The sequence below is a fragment of the Acinonyx jubatus genome, chromosome F2 (assembly GCF_027475565.1).
Source record: "Acinonyx jubatus isolate Ajub_Pintada_27869175 chromosome F2, VMU_Ajub_asm_v1.0, whole genome shotgun sequence".
NCBI lineage: Eukaryota > Metazoa > Chordata > Mammalia > Carnivora > Felidae > Acinonyx > Acinonyx jubatus.
The window spans coordinates 17425899-17439579 of record NC_069394.1 but is presented as its reverse complement, the minus strand read 5'-3'; the positions used below and the strand labels follow the sequence as shown (position 1 = coordinate 17439579).

Sequence of the window (13681 nt, the reverse complement as noted above, 5' to 3'; positions counted from 1 at the left end):
TCGCTTTTTATGAGGACACCAGTCACACTGGATCAGGGCTCACTGTACTAGCCTCATTGTAACTTAATCACCTGTTTGAAGACCCTACCTCCAAGTAGAGTCACATTCTGAGGAAACAGAGGATAGGACTTCAATATATGAATGGCAGGGAGGGGAGGAAAGAATACAATTTGGCCCATAACCCCAAGCCTCAGGTGTCTCGAGCCTTCCCACAGGTATCTCCTTGTCAGCATCCAAGTCTCAGAGTAGCCTTCTCTGGCCACCGAATTCAATACTGACCCCCTCCATCACTTTGTCCCCAAGACTATTTTCTTTTCTTCATAACCCTTATCATTTTTCCCCATGAGAATAGCCACGTGGAAGCCACATAGAAGGGAATGCAAATTCTTTCTCTTGGCTAACAAAGCCCTGACAGGATACAGCCCCTGCCATCCTCTCTGGTGTCACTTCCCTCCCCCTCCACACTCCAAACACCCTGACCTTCCTTCTGTTCCTCAAAAGAACATCCCAATTTCATTTCCATCTCAGGGCCTTTGCACCTGGTATTCTCTTGGCCTGACATGCACTTTCCTCAGATGGCTTCCTGTCATTCAAATTCAGTCATTAATATGAGTGCTTTATTTTGTTTAAGTCTTATTTATTTATTTATTGAGAGAGAGAGAGAGAGAGAGAGAGAGAGAGAGAGAGCGCGCGCGCGTGCGCACACAAGCAAGTGTGTGGGAGGGGCAGAGAGACAGAAAATCCCAAGCAGGCTCTGCACTGTCAGCACAGCTCGAACTCATGAACCGTGAGATCCTGACCTGAGCCAAGATCAAGAGTCAGATGCTCAACCACTTGAGCCACCCAGGCACCCCTAATATGACTGCTTTATAAAGGCTTCCTATGATGAGCCATTTTCATGCAACCTCCAAGTTACCTATAATTGTACCAACGCATCTGAACCTTCCACAGAGCGCTCAATACCACCTGACAGTTTCCTTGTTACTAATTCATTTTCTTGTTAATGTCCAACTCTCCTTCCTCTCCACCCTCCACTCTACACCCAAATATAAATGACATGAGAACAAGGGCTTTTCCTGTCTTCTTTCTCACCATACCCTCCATGCTTAGAACAGTCCATTATAGGTACCCCAAAAGCTTGTCGAATATGTGATAAAATGAATGCATAAATGAATAATGTACTGGAACAGGGTTTGTTAACCTCAGTACTATTGACAGTTTAGGCCAGACAGCTCTTTGCCCCATGCACTGTAGGTTGTATAGCAGCATTCCTGGCCTCTACCCACCAAATGCCAGCCATGACCACCAAAAATATCTCTAAACCTCACCAAATGTCATCCCAAATCACCCACTTCAGAGCCATTCCCTAGGCTGTGAGTTCCCAGATGAAAGAAACTGTATCAGAAACTATCAAATACGTAATATCTGCATAGTAGTTCCTCAATAAATGTTTCCTGATGAAAGATTAGTTTCACCCTAGATCAAGAACTGTTCCTGATCAAGAACTAGATCAAGAACTAGATCAAGAACTGTTCCTGAGCTCATTCTTCAGTAGGATTTGGCCATTTACTATTATTGTGATCTCAAGTCATTTAACTTTGTCATGCCTCTGCTCCCTCGTCTGCTAAACAGAGATATCAAAACTTCCTAAATTGTTATCCTGCTTTCTAAACCATAAAGTAGGATACAAATGTGCTATTAATTATTTATTGATTCCAAAGCTGTGCATTTTTAACTTCACCTCTCACTAACTCTCGCCTGAGATAACTTCAAAAGAAACTACTTCCTTCTGATTGCCAAAGCCTGGCTTTAGTATTTACCTGATCGCTCCTCTCTCAGCATGTGGGGGCACTTCCTATGTTTTATAAAGTCCTGTCCCTCCCTCTCACCTTGTTCCATTTCAGTTCAGACTCACAAAACAAGGTCTTCTCATCTGCCTTGAGCACTGTTATCACTGGACAACCCGGGTTGTTTGTACTACTCCTACTTCACAGACTTCAGAAAATGTACGTTCCACCGTATTATCCTTTCTTTGGGCCCCACTGATGTCTCCATTGTCCCTCAAGGAGCTTCCAAGCAGAATTAACCTCTTCCTCCCTCAAACAATGATACACTCTTGTTTTTACCTCACAGTCTACCTTGTGTCAGAGAGTGGGTGGATCTTCACTTCCAGCTGGACTGTGAGCTTCTTGGGGATGGGGTGAGACCCAGGGGTGTTTGAGCAGAGAGATCATAACATGCACCCTACCTCTCCTTGTCACTGCACCCCAGAAGAAGAAAAGAAGTGAATTATTACAAATGTAGACATTTCTCTGGGAATCTTAAAAGTACATGAAATCTGCTTTTCAGATTAGGAAAGACAAATCGTATTTCCATGAATTCTAAAACAGGATATAATTTACAGTATGCGTTTTTATCAAAGGAAAAAAAAGGCACACGGGCGCACATGAAGACAAGCTGTGAGCACCACCTCATGGACAACTCACCCTTCGCCCCATCAGTATATGCCCTTCTGTTCATTCTCTGGCCTCATCCAAGGACAGTGGGGGTGCAGGGCACCACTGTCCTGACACACTTTTCTTCATACACAGACTTGTTGGCCCTGTTGCCTGATGCCACGGTCAACAATGACAGCTATGCCTGTCACAGTCAACTTCAAACCCTCATGCTCTTGTCTAGATCAGGCCAGCAGTCCCGCAGCAACACCAGGCAAGGTCTGAGGTGAATCTTGTTGCCTATAGTTGACTAGATGATGCTGGGATGAACCTGGGCTCACCACATGATCCCTAAACCACAGAAGCTTAACTCCAGCCCCCGTAGTTTATTGTGGCCATTCCTTAGGCCCAGGTCCCCTCTCCATTCAACCTTTCCCTGACCCTGAGCTTTGGGAATAAAAACCCATACCAGTGTGGCTCACTCTGACTCCGCCCTGCTCAGAGCCTGCTGCCCACAACCCCTAAGGGCTCCTGAACCCTCCCACGGCAGCAGGGAGACCTCACTTTCAGATGGAACCTCCCTGTCCAAACATACACCTGCACAAACACACGAGAACTCACCACATTCACTGGACATCTTGGGGCCATTGCTCCTGCAGGTTAATTTTCCCCTGCACCCATCTGCTAAGTCAGGCTTTCTCTCGGGGTCATGCTGTTACAGTCCCAACTGGCCTCACACGTGAGCCCATATGAGCTCCTGCACATCCATCCAAGTCTAAGACCCCAATGTGCCTTATGTTTGTTCTCTAGACAGTTCATGGTAACAGAGGAGACACCTGAGACTAGGAAAGGCACAGTAGGCATATTTGCCTAGAAATTCATTTGTTCCCAGCAAATCAAACGATCATGCAATGTCCAATGATGAGGAAGTCTTACATGTGATCATGAAGAGCAATGCTGGACTAAGGATCACAGACTCAAACACCTCCAAGTCAGGAAGATGAGTGAATGAATGGTTTGGCTCAGGTGTCAGACATGAACTTCTGTGTCAACTTGGCTGAGCTATGGTGTCGAGATATATGGTTAGACATTATTCTAGATGTCTTTGTGAAGGTGTCTTTTGGAGAAGATTTGCATTTAAATGGGTAGACTTTCAATAAAACAGATTGTTCTCGGGGTGCCTGGGTGGCGCAGTCAGTTAAGCGTCCGACCTCAGCCAAGTCACGATCTCGCGGTCCGTGAGTTCGAGCCCCGCGTCAGGCTCTGGGCTGACGGCTCGGAGCCTGGAGCCTGTTTCCGATTCTGTGTCTTCCTCTCTCTCTGCCCCTCCCCCATTCATGCTCTGTCTCTCTCTGTCCCAAAAATAAAAATAAACGTTGAAAAAAAAATATTTAAAAAAAAATAATAAAATAAAAAAAAAAAACAGATTGTTCTCCATAATGTGAGTAGACTTCATCTAATTGGTTGAACAAAGACAGACCCCCCTCTAGCAAGAAGGGACTCTGCCAGCAGACAGCCTTTGGACTCAGACCCCAACTCTTACCTGGGTCTCTAGCCTGCTGGCCCACCCTGTAGGTTTTACACTTGCCAAGCCACCAATTCCTTAAAACACACACACACATGCACGCACGCATGCATGCACGCACACATATACACCTTGTTGGTTTGGTTCCTCTGTAGAACACTGACTAATACACCCACCAGCTATTACTCAGATTCAGCTAATCCTGGGGATCAAACAAATTACCAACTACCAACCAGCCTGTGAGCCATCAGTTAGGATGTCTGAGCTAGAAATGACACAGAACCAGTGCTATTCTTAGGCAAAATTGCAGCATCTCTGCCCATCCAACTCAGAGACGTCATATCCTCCTGCACCCATACCTCCTACATGCCCACCCTTCCTATTTCCCCCTTTGAACCATGGTTCTCCCACCTTTCCTCAGCACTGGTTCAGGAAAGAAAATAGGTAGCATAATATTTATACAGGCCAGGAACATAATGATCATGATAATCCTGTGCAGTAGACACAATTATCCTCCTCGGCTGACAAATAAGCAACAAGCTTAGAGAAGTTCGACAGTTTGGCCAAGGTCACACAGCAAACAGAAGATCAGGCAATCAGACCCTGGACTGTCTGGGTCCAGAGCTCAAGGCCTACGAAGCTGGCTTAGTGGAGACCTTCTTAAAAACATCCATTTTCCAGCAACTCAGGCTGGTTTGCTCATCTTCAGTAAAGGTGATAACAGCCTTCTGCCGCAAGCCAGAGGTACTGTCAGTGTTCACCGCATAAAACAGGCAACACACATGTGAAACTCATTGGGTCTCTCCAGCAGAATGACAACTTTATCACCACAGTGTAACCGGAACATCCTCCACACAGCTGTAGCCAGAGCAGTAAATCTGAAACTGAAATTTGATCCTGACACCGCCTGTTTAAACCCTTCCTGTGGCTGAAACACCTCCTGCTTCTCATCGGCATTTGCCCTGAGAGCCAGAATGGGGCTGAATCTTCAGATGGAGATCAAAGTGGCCATAGCAGAAGGGATAAGAGGTGATGCAGAGGCTGGGCCAGGTAAGCCACGGGATCAGGAGATTTGAAGGAGAAGGATAGGTGACCGTCTTCCTTCGTTGTTCTTCTTGCTAGTTCTGAGCATGGGCTGTGGCCTGGCTCCTCTATTCTCTGCCCCTTTCCCAAGCTTCCAGATGTAATATTCCATCACTCCCCTTCCAGGAGGATAAAGCCACAGGGATTTACCTTACATTCCCCAAAAGCACAGGTGGGGAGAGGTCCTCTATCTCTACATGGATCTTGTTTCCCATTTTAGGTGGAAGAGTTAGTCCGACCCAAGCCCGTTCTCAAGTCTGGCCTCATGAGACATCACAGGCCCTACAGGTTGGCTCCAGAGTGATTTTTGGCAAGACAGGACTAAAGGAGGCCAGGCTTTCTGCCAAATTCTGTTCTTGTGAAAAATCAGTTAGCCCATTCTGACCAGACATATAAAATAGTCTGTAATAAATGTTTCCTGAAAATGTCAGGGGAATTTTTCCATCTTTACATGCTAAGGTTATAAGAGAGTCATTGAAGCACAGAATTAGTCATGCAGGCTGTGGAAACCAGCTATCTAATCAAGCCAAAAAAACAACAAGAAAAGAGAAATGCCCAAAAGCTCTGTTCCCCTTCATCTATGTTCCTTTCTAGTTGTTGCAAAGGTCAAAGATTAACTTCATAAATCTGTTTGATATGCTGAGATGAGACTGCCACAGAATCTAATTGCCTGGAAAAGATGGTTTGATTGATATCTTCAGAAACACATACAGCTTCAGTTAGACAATCATTTCCACCCCCAGAAGGATGCCTGGAAATCAGACTATGGGTGCCAGAAGGGCCTCAGCATTGTCTGAAGCAGGAGGAGACTGAGTCCCTTGTGGTTAAGTAATTTATTTACGGGAATATAGCCAGTTATGAGCAAAATGAGGTATTCTGATATTAGGGTCACTTTTCTTTTCCAGTTACCAGTGGTCTTCAGACTGTCATTCACACGACAACCTCACGAGGCATATATGGGCACAAATGAGCTCATTTTAGGAGAGGCAAGTTTCAGATCCCCAATTTCCAAATGTGTATTCTTTTATAAAATTGAGCTGTGTGGGAAAGCACTTTGAAGCAGCATGTCTATTCTTTCTTACTCTCCCTCTCCATTCTTCACCCCTTCAGCAAAATCAAACAAACAAAACAAAACAAAACAAAAAAACACAATCTTCAGCCATACGACGGATGCAGCAAACACAAGGTGCTAAAAAAGGAACAATTCAACATTCTGACATCTTCAAAGCTTCCCTGAATAGGGAAATATAACTTCTGCCCCATATTTATCATTAAGAGAAGCATTTCCAGGGGTGCCTGGGTGCCTGAGTTGGTTAAGCATCCAACTCTTGGTTTCAGCTCAGGTCATAATCGCACGGTTCATGAGTTCAAGCCCCGCATTGGGTTCTGCACTGTCAGTGCAGAACCTGCCTGGGATTCTCTCCCTCTCTCTCTCACCCTCTGTCTCTCCCTCTCTCTGCCCCTCCCCACTCACAACGTGCATGCACTCTCTCTCAAAATAAATAAATAAACTTTAAAAAAAGGAGAGAAGCACTTCCAATAATATTTTACTCGTATGACCAGTATTTATTAAAATGTAGAGTACACACACATATGTTACTTTGATCAATTGTGAACCCATAATAATTATAATGATAACTCAATCCAAGAGAAATTTGTTTTGAAACTTAGAGCATTTGGAATCACAGGCAATAATTTTTGTTTCAATGTTTCAACATATTTTTGTTGCAGAAAAATTTTATAGGTTGATCAATAAAAGACTTCCAACATGAAAATATGTTACAATGAAAGAAAATTCTTATTGTGATGGAAGAAGAACAGAAATGTGATTTTTAAGGTAGAAATATGTGAAAGAGAATTTTCTGCTGTTAAGTAAAAGCCTGTTCATATGTGCATTTCTTTGTTTCATTAGAGGACAGTGGGTATCAGGTGACTGTGGGATCTATGCCATTGGATTAATTTAAAAGAGTAATGCATTATTTTATATTATTTACAATATGTTCAATATTTATAATGTATATGTGTACGTGTATACAAACATACACACACCATTATACACAACATACATATGTATACGTATAATAGTTGTGTCCTCTGCAATTATTTAAATTTATGAGAAAATACTTGTAAGTCAACTTAAGAAATATGTAAGGGGGTACATAATTCTTCAAAATACTTTTAGGGCATAAAGGAGCAAAAATCAGAGCACCTGGGTGGCTCAGTGGGTGAAGCGTCTGACTTCATCTCAGGTCACGATCTCACAGTTCATGGGTTCGAGCCCCACATCAGGCTCTGTGCTGACAGCTCAGAGCCTGGAGCCTGCTTCGGATTCTGTATCTCCCTCACTCTGCCCCTCCCCTAATTGTGCGCTCGCTCATGCGTGCTCTCTCACTCCCTCTCTCTCTCTCTCTCTCTCAAAAATAAAGAAGTAAACATTTAAAAAAGGAGCAAAAATTGTTTATGACCATTGCTTTTTACTTTCTTTTTGGATGAGCAGTAGAATAGGTAGGAAAGAAAGAACACTGGCTTTAGAAGCATACCCTGCTATTGGGCCAGTATGTCAAGCTGAGTAGGCTGTTTGTCAACAGAGACCAGCTAGATTCCCAGAAAACCATTTCTTCTTCCTGGAGACACTGCTAAACCACATTTCCAACACTCTACATCTGGGTAAAAAAAAAAAAAAAAAATAGGTCTTTTCTATATGGATAAATTCATTTACTTGCCTAACAAAGTTAGACAGAAATTTGCCTTTTAAAAAAGGACCTTTTCAGAGCCTTCAATAGGCTAATATTTAATTAAAATCCTAGCATCCCACTAAGCTTATGTACATATGGCACCCTTTTCCCCAGAGTATATATTTACATGTGCAGACAGCTGTATTCCTCAGAAGCGTCTGAAGATGCCCCAGGCTCTCTTCTCTCTAGACGTTTCCTGCTGCTGCTCCCTTCGTAGTGAATGCACCTCCATTCTCCCGACCTGTCTCCCTGGGTCCAAAACTTCCCTGTCCTTCAAGGTCCCTCTCTACCTTGTTCATGCAGCTGACCTTGGAGCCTCCCTGCCAGCCCCAATCTAAACCCACCACGGCGCTGCTGTGCCTCCCACAGCATCTCCATTGGAGCCTTCCTCACATTCTACCTCATCTAATTGTGCCATCACATCTTATCTCCTACACTAAGTGGCAAGGTTTCTGAAAGCAAAACCAAGTATCATTTATCTTTGTAGCTACTCCCCCCAAACATTTATAACACAATATATGCTCAATAATTGTTTTACTGTAAGGACTGACACTTGAAAACATAAATCAACCCAGCTAACTTCTAATGATCTACCTAACACATATGGTCTGACTTTTCCATTTATTGGGTGACCCTAAAATTTTGCAACATTCAGTACATGCTGGCATGCCATGATAAGGCCCAGTTCCCTTGAGCAATCACTGGCAAGTAATGCCTTGGAATATAGGTGAAAAAAAATGTCATTGCCTCATTAATTCAGCTAAATATGTTTCTGGCCAAGAAGTCATTTCTTGAGTCACAAACCTCTTTCTTATGGCACCAGTAGCCACCTTACCCAATGTACTAATGAAGAACTGTCATGTGAAGCAGCAACAAAAGAAAGATCAAGTTCTGACCCATGCTGAGTTTTTGGAACAGTTAGACTTCCTGCAAGCCAGGCCCACATTACTGGGAATGTTTGTTCTGGCCCCAACTACCCAAGTCTTCAAAAAGAGGAGCTCAAATTTTCCCCTGCCCTTCAATCAGTGTAATGGTTTAACAAATGTTCTAATTCAATAACCCAGTTGGCATTTTCTGAGCATCTGAACAGTTAACTATATGCCCAGCACAATCACCTGTGCCTGCTAGCTGCTTTTTAAGAAGGGTGATTCTAACACAAATAGTCTTATAAAGAGATATGCAAAGGGCCCCTGGGCAGAGGCCATCACTTGTCCATAATAACCATTTTCCCCTTCCTCATTAGAACAACGTCCCAATTTTATTGAGGGCAGAAATGTACCCAGCTAAAATTCTAGATTTCCTGACCTCTCTTTCAGCTATATGTGTCCATGAGACTAATTTTGGCCAAAGACAGTCAGCAGAAATATGGGGTCTTCCAGCAGGATTGCTTAATAGGAGCTGACTCATCCAGGAAGCTCACCCCTTTTGCCATTTCTTCCCTCCTCTGTCCTGGCAGGACTTGGGATGCTGCTGTAATAGCTAGCACTCCAATACCCATCTTGAACCATGGATGACCCTGAGATGGAACCATCTTGAACCATGAGATGACCCTGATATGGAACCATCTTGAACCATGAGATGACCTTGAGATGGGACCATCTTGAACCATGAGATGACCTTGAGGTGGGAGCCTTGGAGCAGAAAGATAGAAGGATGCTTTCTCACTCCCAGATGATCCTATAAGGACACCATACCAAGCCCATCACACCTATCTCTCATCTTCTTTAACATGAGAAGATAAAACCTTTAAGACAAACTATTGATTGATGGTTTCTGTCACAAAGAGCCAAACTGAATTCTTGGCCTTGTTCTGGGGGTCCCCCAATGACTCAGGTGAGGAAAACTTTCCAATATAGCCTCCAGCATGATAAAAACCCCATCAAATAAGTCAGACCTTTTTGCCTAGATAGCATTTCAGAGGCAGAAAATCTAGACATCTCTGGATTGACAGGTAGCTGCCAGAGCCATCACATACAGTTGTACAAGTTATACACTGCACCATTCTAGGGGATGCCATTCACATCATATTCTATCACATGTGTATGAATGGTCTATGCTGTAAAAGTGAGTGGCCCTGTACTCACTGTTTAGGGGACAGTGATCAAGAATGGGAGGAGTAAGTGCCATTAGCATGCAGGCTTGATGACCCAGGTATATATGGATAGTGTGGTTCCTAATGCAGAGACACCTGAAATAAAGTGTTAAGTGCAAGCTTCAGGACCATCTCCAGAAAGGTTCTGGACCAGGGCCAACTAGATTTTAACCTCAGAATACTCACACCTGCCCTCCTTCTTCTCCCTTCTACCTATACCCTCCAAATACTCACAAACTCGTGTACACACACACACACATACACACACACACACACACACACACACACACAATTTACTCCTAAGAAGTCAGCCTAAATGAGCAAACAAAGGTCAGGAAAATCTTAAGAGCAAGCAACTTACACAATGGTTATGTGTAGAAGGAGACGTGTGTGAACACTGGACCAGGGTGGCTCTCCCAGCTTAGCCTTTGTTCAGAGCTTATTAAAGAAAAGAGGATTTTTTTAGGAAAAAATTTTATTGGACTTGACAGACAGGGAGCCCCAGGTAGGCCAGCAGAGCAAGAGCAGACTCTGAGATCTGAGAGGCCCCTAAGGATTGAACAGCAGAGTCAGAGCTATCACACAAACAGCACTAACATTTGCTCCAGCCCAAATCGCACAGCTCAGCCTGAAGCTAGGACCCAGAAAGCACATCAGGACATGAGCAAGGAACAAGGCACATGAGGTCTCAGAAAAAATGTATATCGGCCCAGGTCTCTGTCTTTAGCAGTTCTTGTCTTGGAGACATGGCCTTTGTCACCACAGACCTTTTAAAGGTCATGGTCCAATCTCATCCACCAACCAACCAACCATTCCCAGGGGGGAAATGAGCTCTGAAAAGGTGATGTGGCTTGTTCAAGGGTATGTAGACAATGAATGGTAGACTCGTAACCAGAAGTCAAAGTCTTAAATAATTGCGAGAAACCTACTTCCTTCCCCTTGATAACTGCCACCTAGAGATGCCACCCAGCTTTTTATGACTGCTCAGCATGTGGAGACTGCCATAGACCAGTGTGTGAGACAAGACTGGGTATGGCTGCACATAACAGAGAAGCTACAAATAGGAGTGCATATTGCTCAGTGCTATAAAAGAAGTCAAGAGTAGACCGTCTAGGGATGGTATGGAAGCCATGCAAAGTTGTCTGGAACTCAGGCTCCTACCAGCTCACCACACCACCATCTCTGGAACGTAGCTCTTGTTCCCATGATCCAAGATGCTTGCTAGAGCTCCAGCTTACACGTTTGACAACAGAATGGAGGAAAAGTAAGAAAAAAGATCCGTACGCTTCCTGTAAGGACATTTCTTGAATTCGCTCACAAAATTGATTTTGTTGGCTAAAACTTCAGTCAATCAAAAGGCACCTTCCCAGCTATAAGGAGACTGAGGAAGGCAGCCATTTAATCATTGGCAATATGCCCATCTCCTTAATGATGAAGGGAAGACAGATATTGGGGACAACATGGGTCTATGCCATACCCAGGGCCAGTCATTTAAGTCCCCAATGGAAGGGAATGGGTAAGAGAAGCCACAGGAGTAAATCAAAGAAGACTCTGCCCTAATGGCATCTAAAGTGAGAAGAACATGAATTAGCAGCAGGGAGAATGGAGAGAGCTTTTCATGGAGGAAATCTCACAGGCAAAGGCCCAGAGGAGGGAATATTAAAAGCTAATGCAGGAACACCTGGGTGGCTCAGTGGGTGGGGTGTACAATTCTTAGTATCAGCTCAGGTCATGATCTCACAGTTGTAGCCCTGCATTGGGCTCTGCACTGAGCATGGAGCCTGCTTGGGATTCTCTCCCTCTCTCTCTCTGCCTCTTCTTTGCTCATGCTCTCTCTCTCTCTGTCTCAAAATAAATAAATGGACTTTAAAAAAAAAAGCCAATTCAGTAGAAGAAATAATTCTTAGATCAATGGCAACGGACAATAAGCTGAGGAACAAGCTGGGAGGTAGGATGGAGGGGGCATTTGTAACTTTTCGAGACCTAATACCAATACCTAATTTTAATCATCCATTCAACCAACATTTATTAAGAACCCACTGTGTGAGAAGACCTCTGCCTACTTGAGTAAAAGAATGAAAAAGACACTAGCCTCATGGGTCTTAACACTCCAGAAGAAAAGAAAAACAAATAAACAGGTCATTATAGTACAGGCTGATGAGGACTTTACCAGACAAAGTTCTGTGCTACGTACACAAACACTGAGAAGAGGCGCCTAATACAGGTGCACCTTAGAAGAGGCACCTTAGAAGATCGGGGGAGGCAGAGGCCACCTGGAGGAAATCTTTAAAAAGCCCTGTAGCACAGGGATAGGGGTACAGGCTCTGCATCTGCTTTTCCATGTTCAAATCTTGGCTCTACCTTTTATATTAGCTGTATATCCTGGCAAGGCATTTATCTTCTCCGAACCCCAACCATCTGACAGACAGATGCTAATGATAATAGTAGCACCTACTTGCTAGCGTGGCTGAAAGGATCAAATGAGATATTCCCTGTGAAGCCCATAGCATGGCATCTGGCATATAGATAAGTGCTCTGTCTAGATGAGCTATTAATAACATGACTATGATTAGTGTTAAGCTAAGAGTTAAGGGTAACTAGGAGTTGGTAGAGAAAAAAGAAGTAGATGTCCAGACAGAAGAGATAAAAATCTTCGAAAGACCTGAGTCCCAGAGGGTCAGGAGGAAAGAGCGTCTGTGGGGAGCACTAAGCGAGGAGGAAAGCCAGGCCAGCTTAGGCAGGCCAGGTGAAGGCATTTGGACTTTAATCAAGAGCCGTAGGGAGCCATCAGAGCAAGAGAGCTGATGTAATCAGGCTGTCACCTTAGAAAGATCACTCTGACTGCTATGTAGTGAATGGATTGACCAGACACAACACTGAAGGTCCTATGCCAATCAGGAGGTGGTAATCCTTATGACGGATAGTGGCGGCTTGAACCAAGATGTTAGCGATGAAGGTAAAACGCACGGATTCAAAGGATGCCAAGGAAGTGGAATCTATAAGATCTGCTCATGATTATATCCCACTTGACGCATGCCCTTGGTACAGCCCCTTGAACAACTGAAATCCTGCACAAAGCTTGGAAGTTGTTCCAGTACCTTTCACCCTGGTCCTTCTCATCAGAAAGAAGAGTGTCACCTAGAAACAGCACAAGTCTTCAACAGCAAAGGGCATGGATAATTTCTAGCCAGTAGAACTAGATAATAACCAATCAGATAAAAATGATTCAGGAATTTAGAAATACACTACTGGGAGATGAACCAAAACAAATCCAGAGAAAAATAACCCTGTAACAGCCCTCCATGCCCAGGGAAATGGTCCACTTCAGCCCCTTATGGCTTCAGATGAATAACAGCGTATGTGTGTATATGGGATGCTATTTGGTGACACCATCATTTATCCTCCAGACTAGGACATTTTTAAGAATGGAAGTGGTCTCTTTGATATTACATCAGAACAACAGACAGAAAATGGGGCTCTCTGCCAGCCAAACCTAGTTTTCCCCGCTACCCAAGTGTGGAGCATTCCTAAGAACTCTTTGATAAACCCAAATGGCATAAAACCAAGAAGCAGTTTCCATTAATTTATATGGAAGCATTTTTGAGCATTCTCAGACCCCAAAAACAACCGCTGTCAGACTTTCCTGACACCTTAGGACGCATCTTGCTAATAAATACACAAAAATACATTGAGATATGGCACAGACGCTCACCAAACCAGGTCAGAGCTCGAGCGGCTTGATGCCGAGACAAGACCCTGCCTCAGCGCAGCTGCGGCTGCGTCTACCTCTACGTGTACGACGACTGCTGCA

At 44.0% G+C, this 13681-nt stretch overlaps 1 long non-coding RNA gene across 2 annotated transcripts in view; it reads right to left on the bottom strand.

Moving 5' to 3' along the window:
- The window catches only part of LOC128312828 (uncharacterized), a 107613-nt gene extending 93980 nt beyond the window's left edge, over window positions 1-13633 (bottom strand). For both annotated transcript variants that reach the window (XR_008292627.1, XR_008292626.1), the window contains exon 1: window positions 13583-13633. This is a non-coding gene — a long non-coding RNA (uncharacterized LOC128312828). The remainder of the gene's footprint in view (window positions 1-13582) is intronic.
- Window positions 13634-13681: the final 48 nt, after the last annotated feature.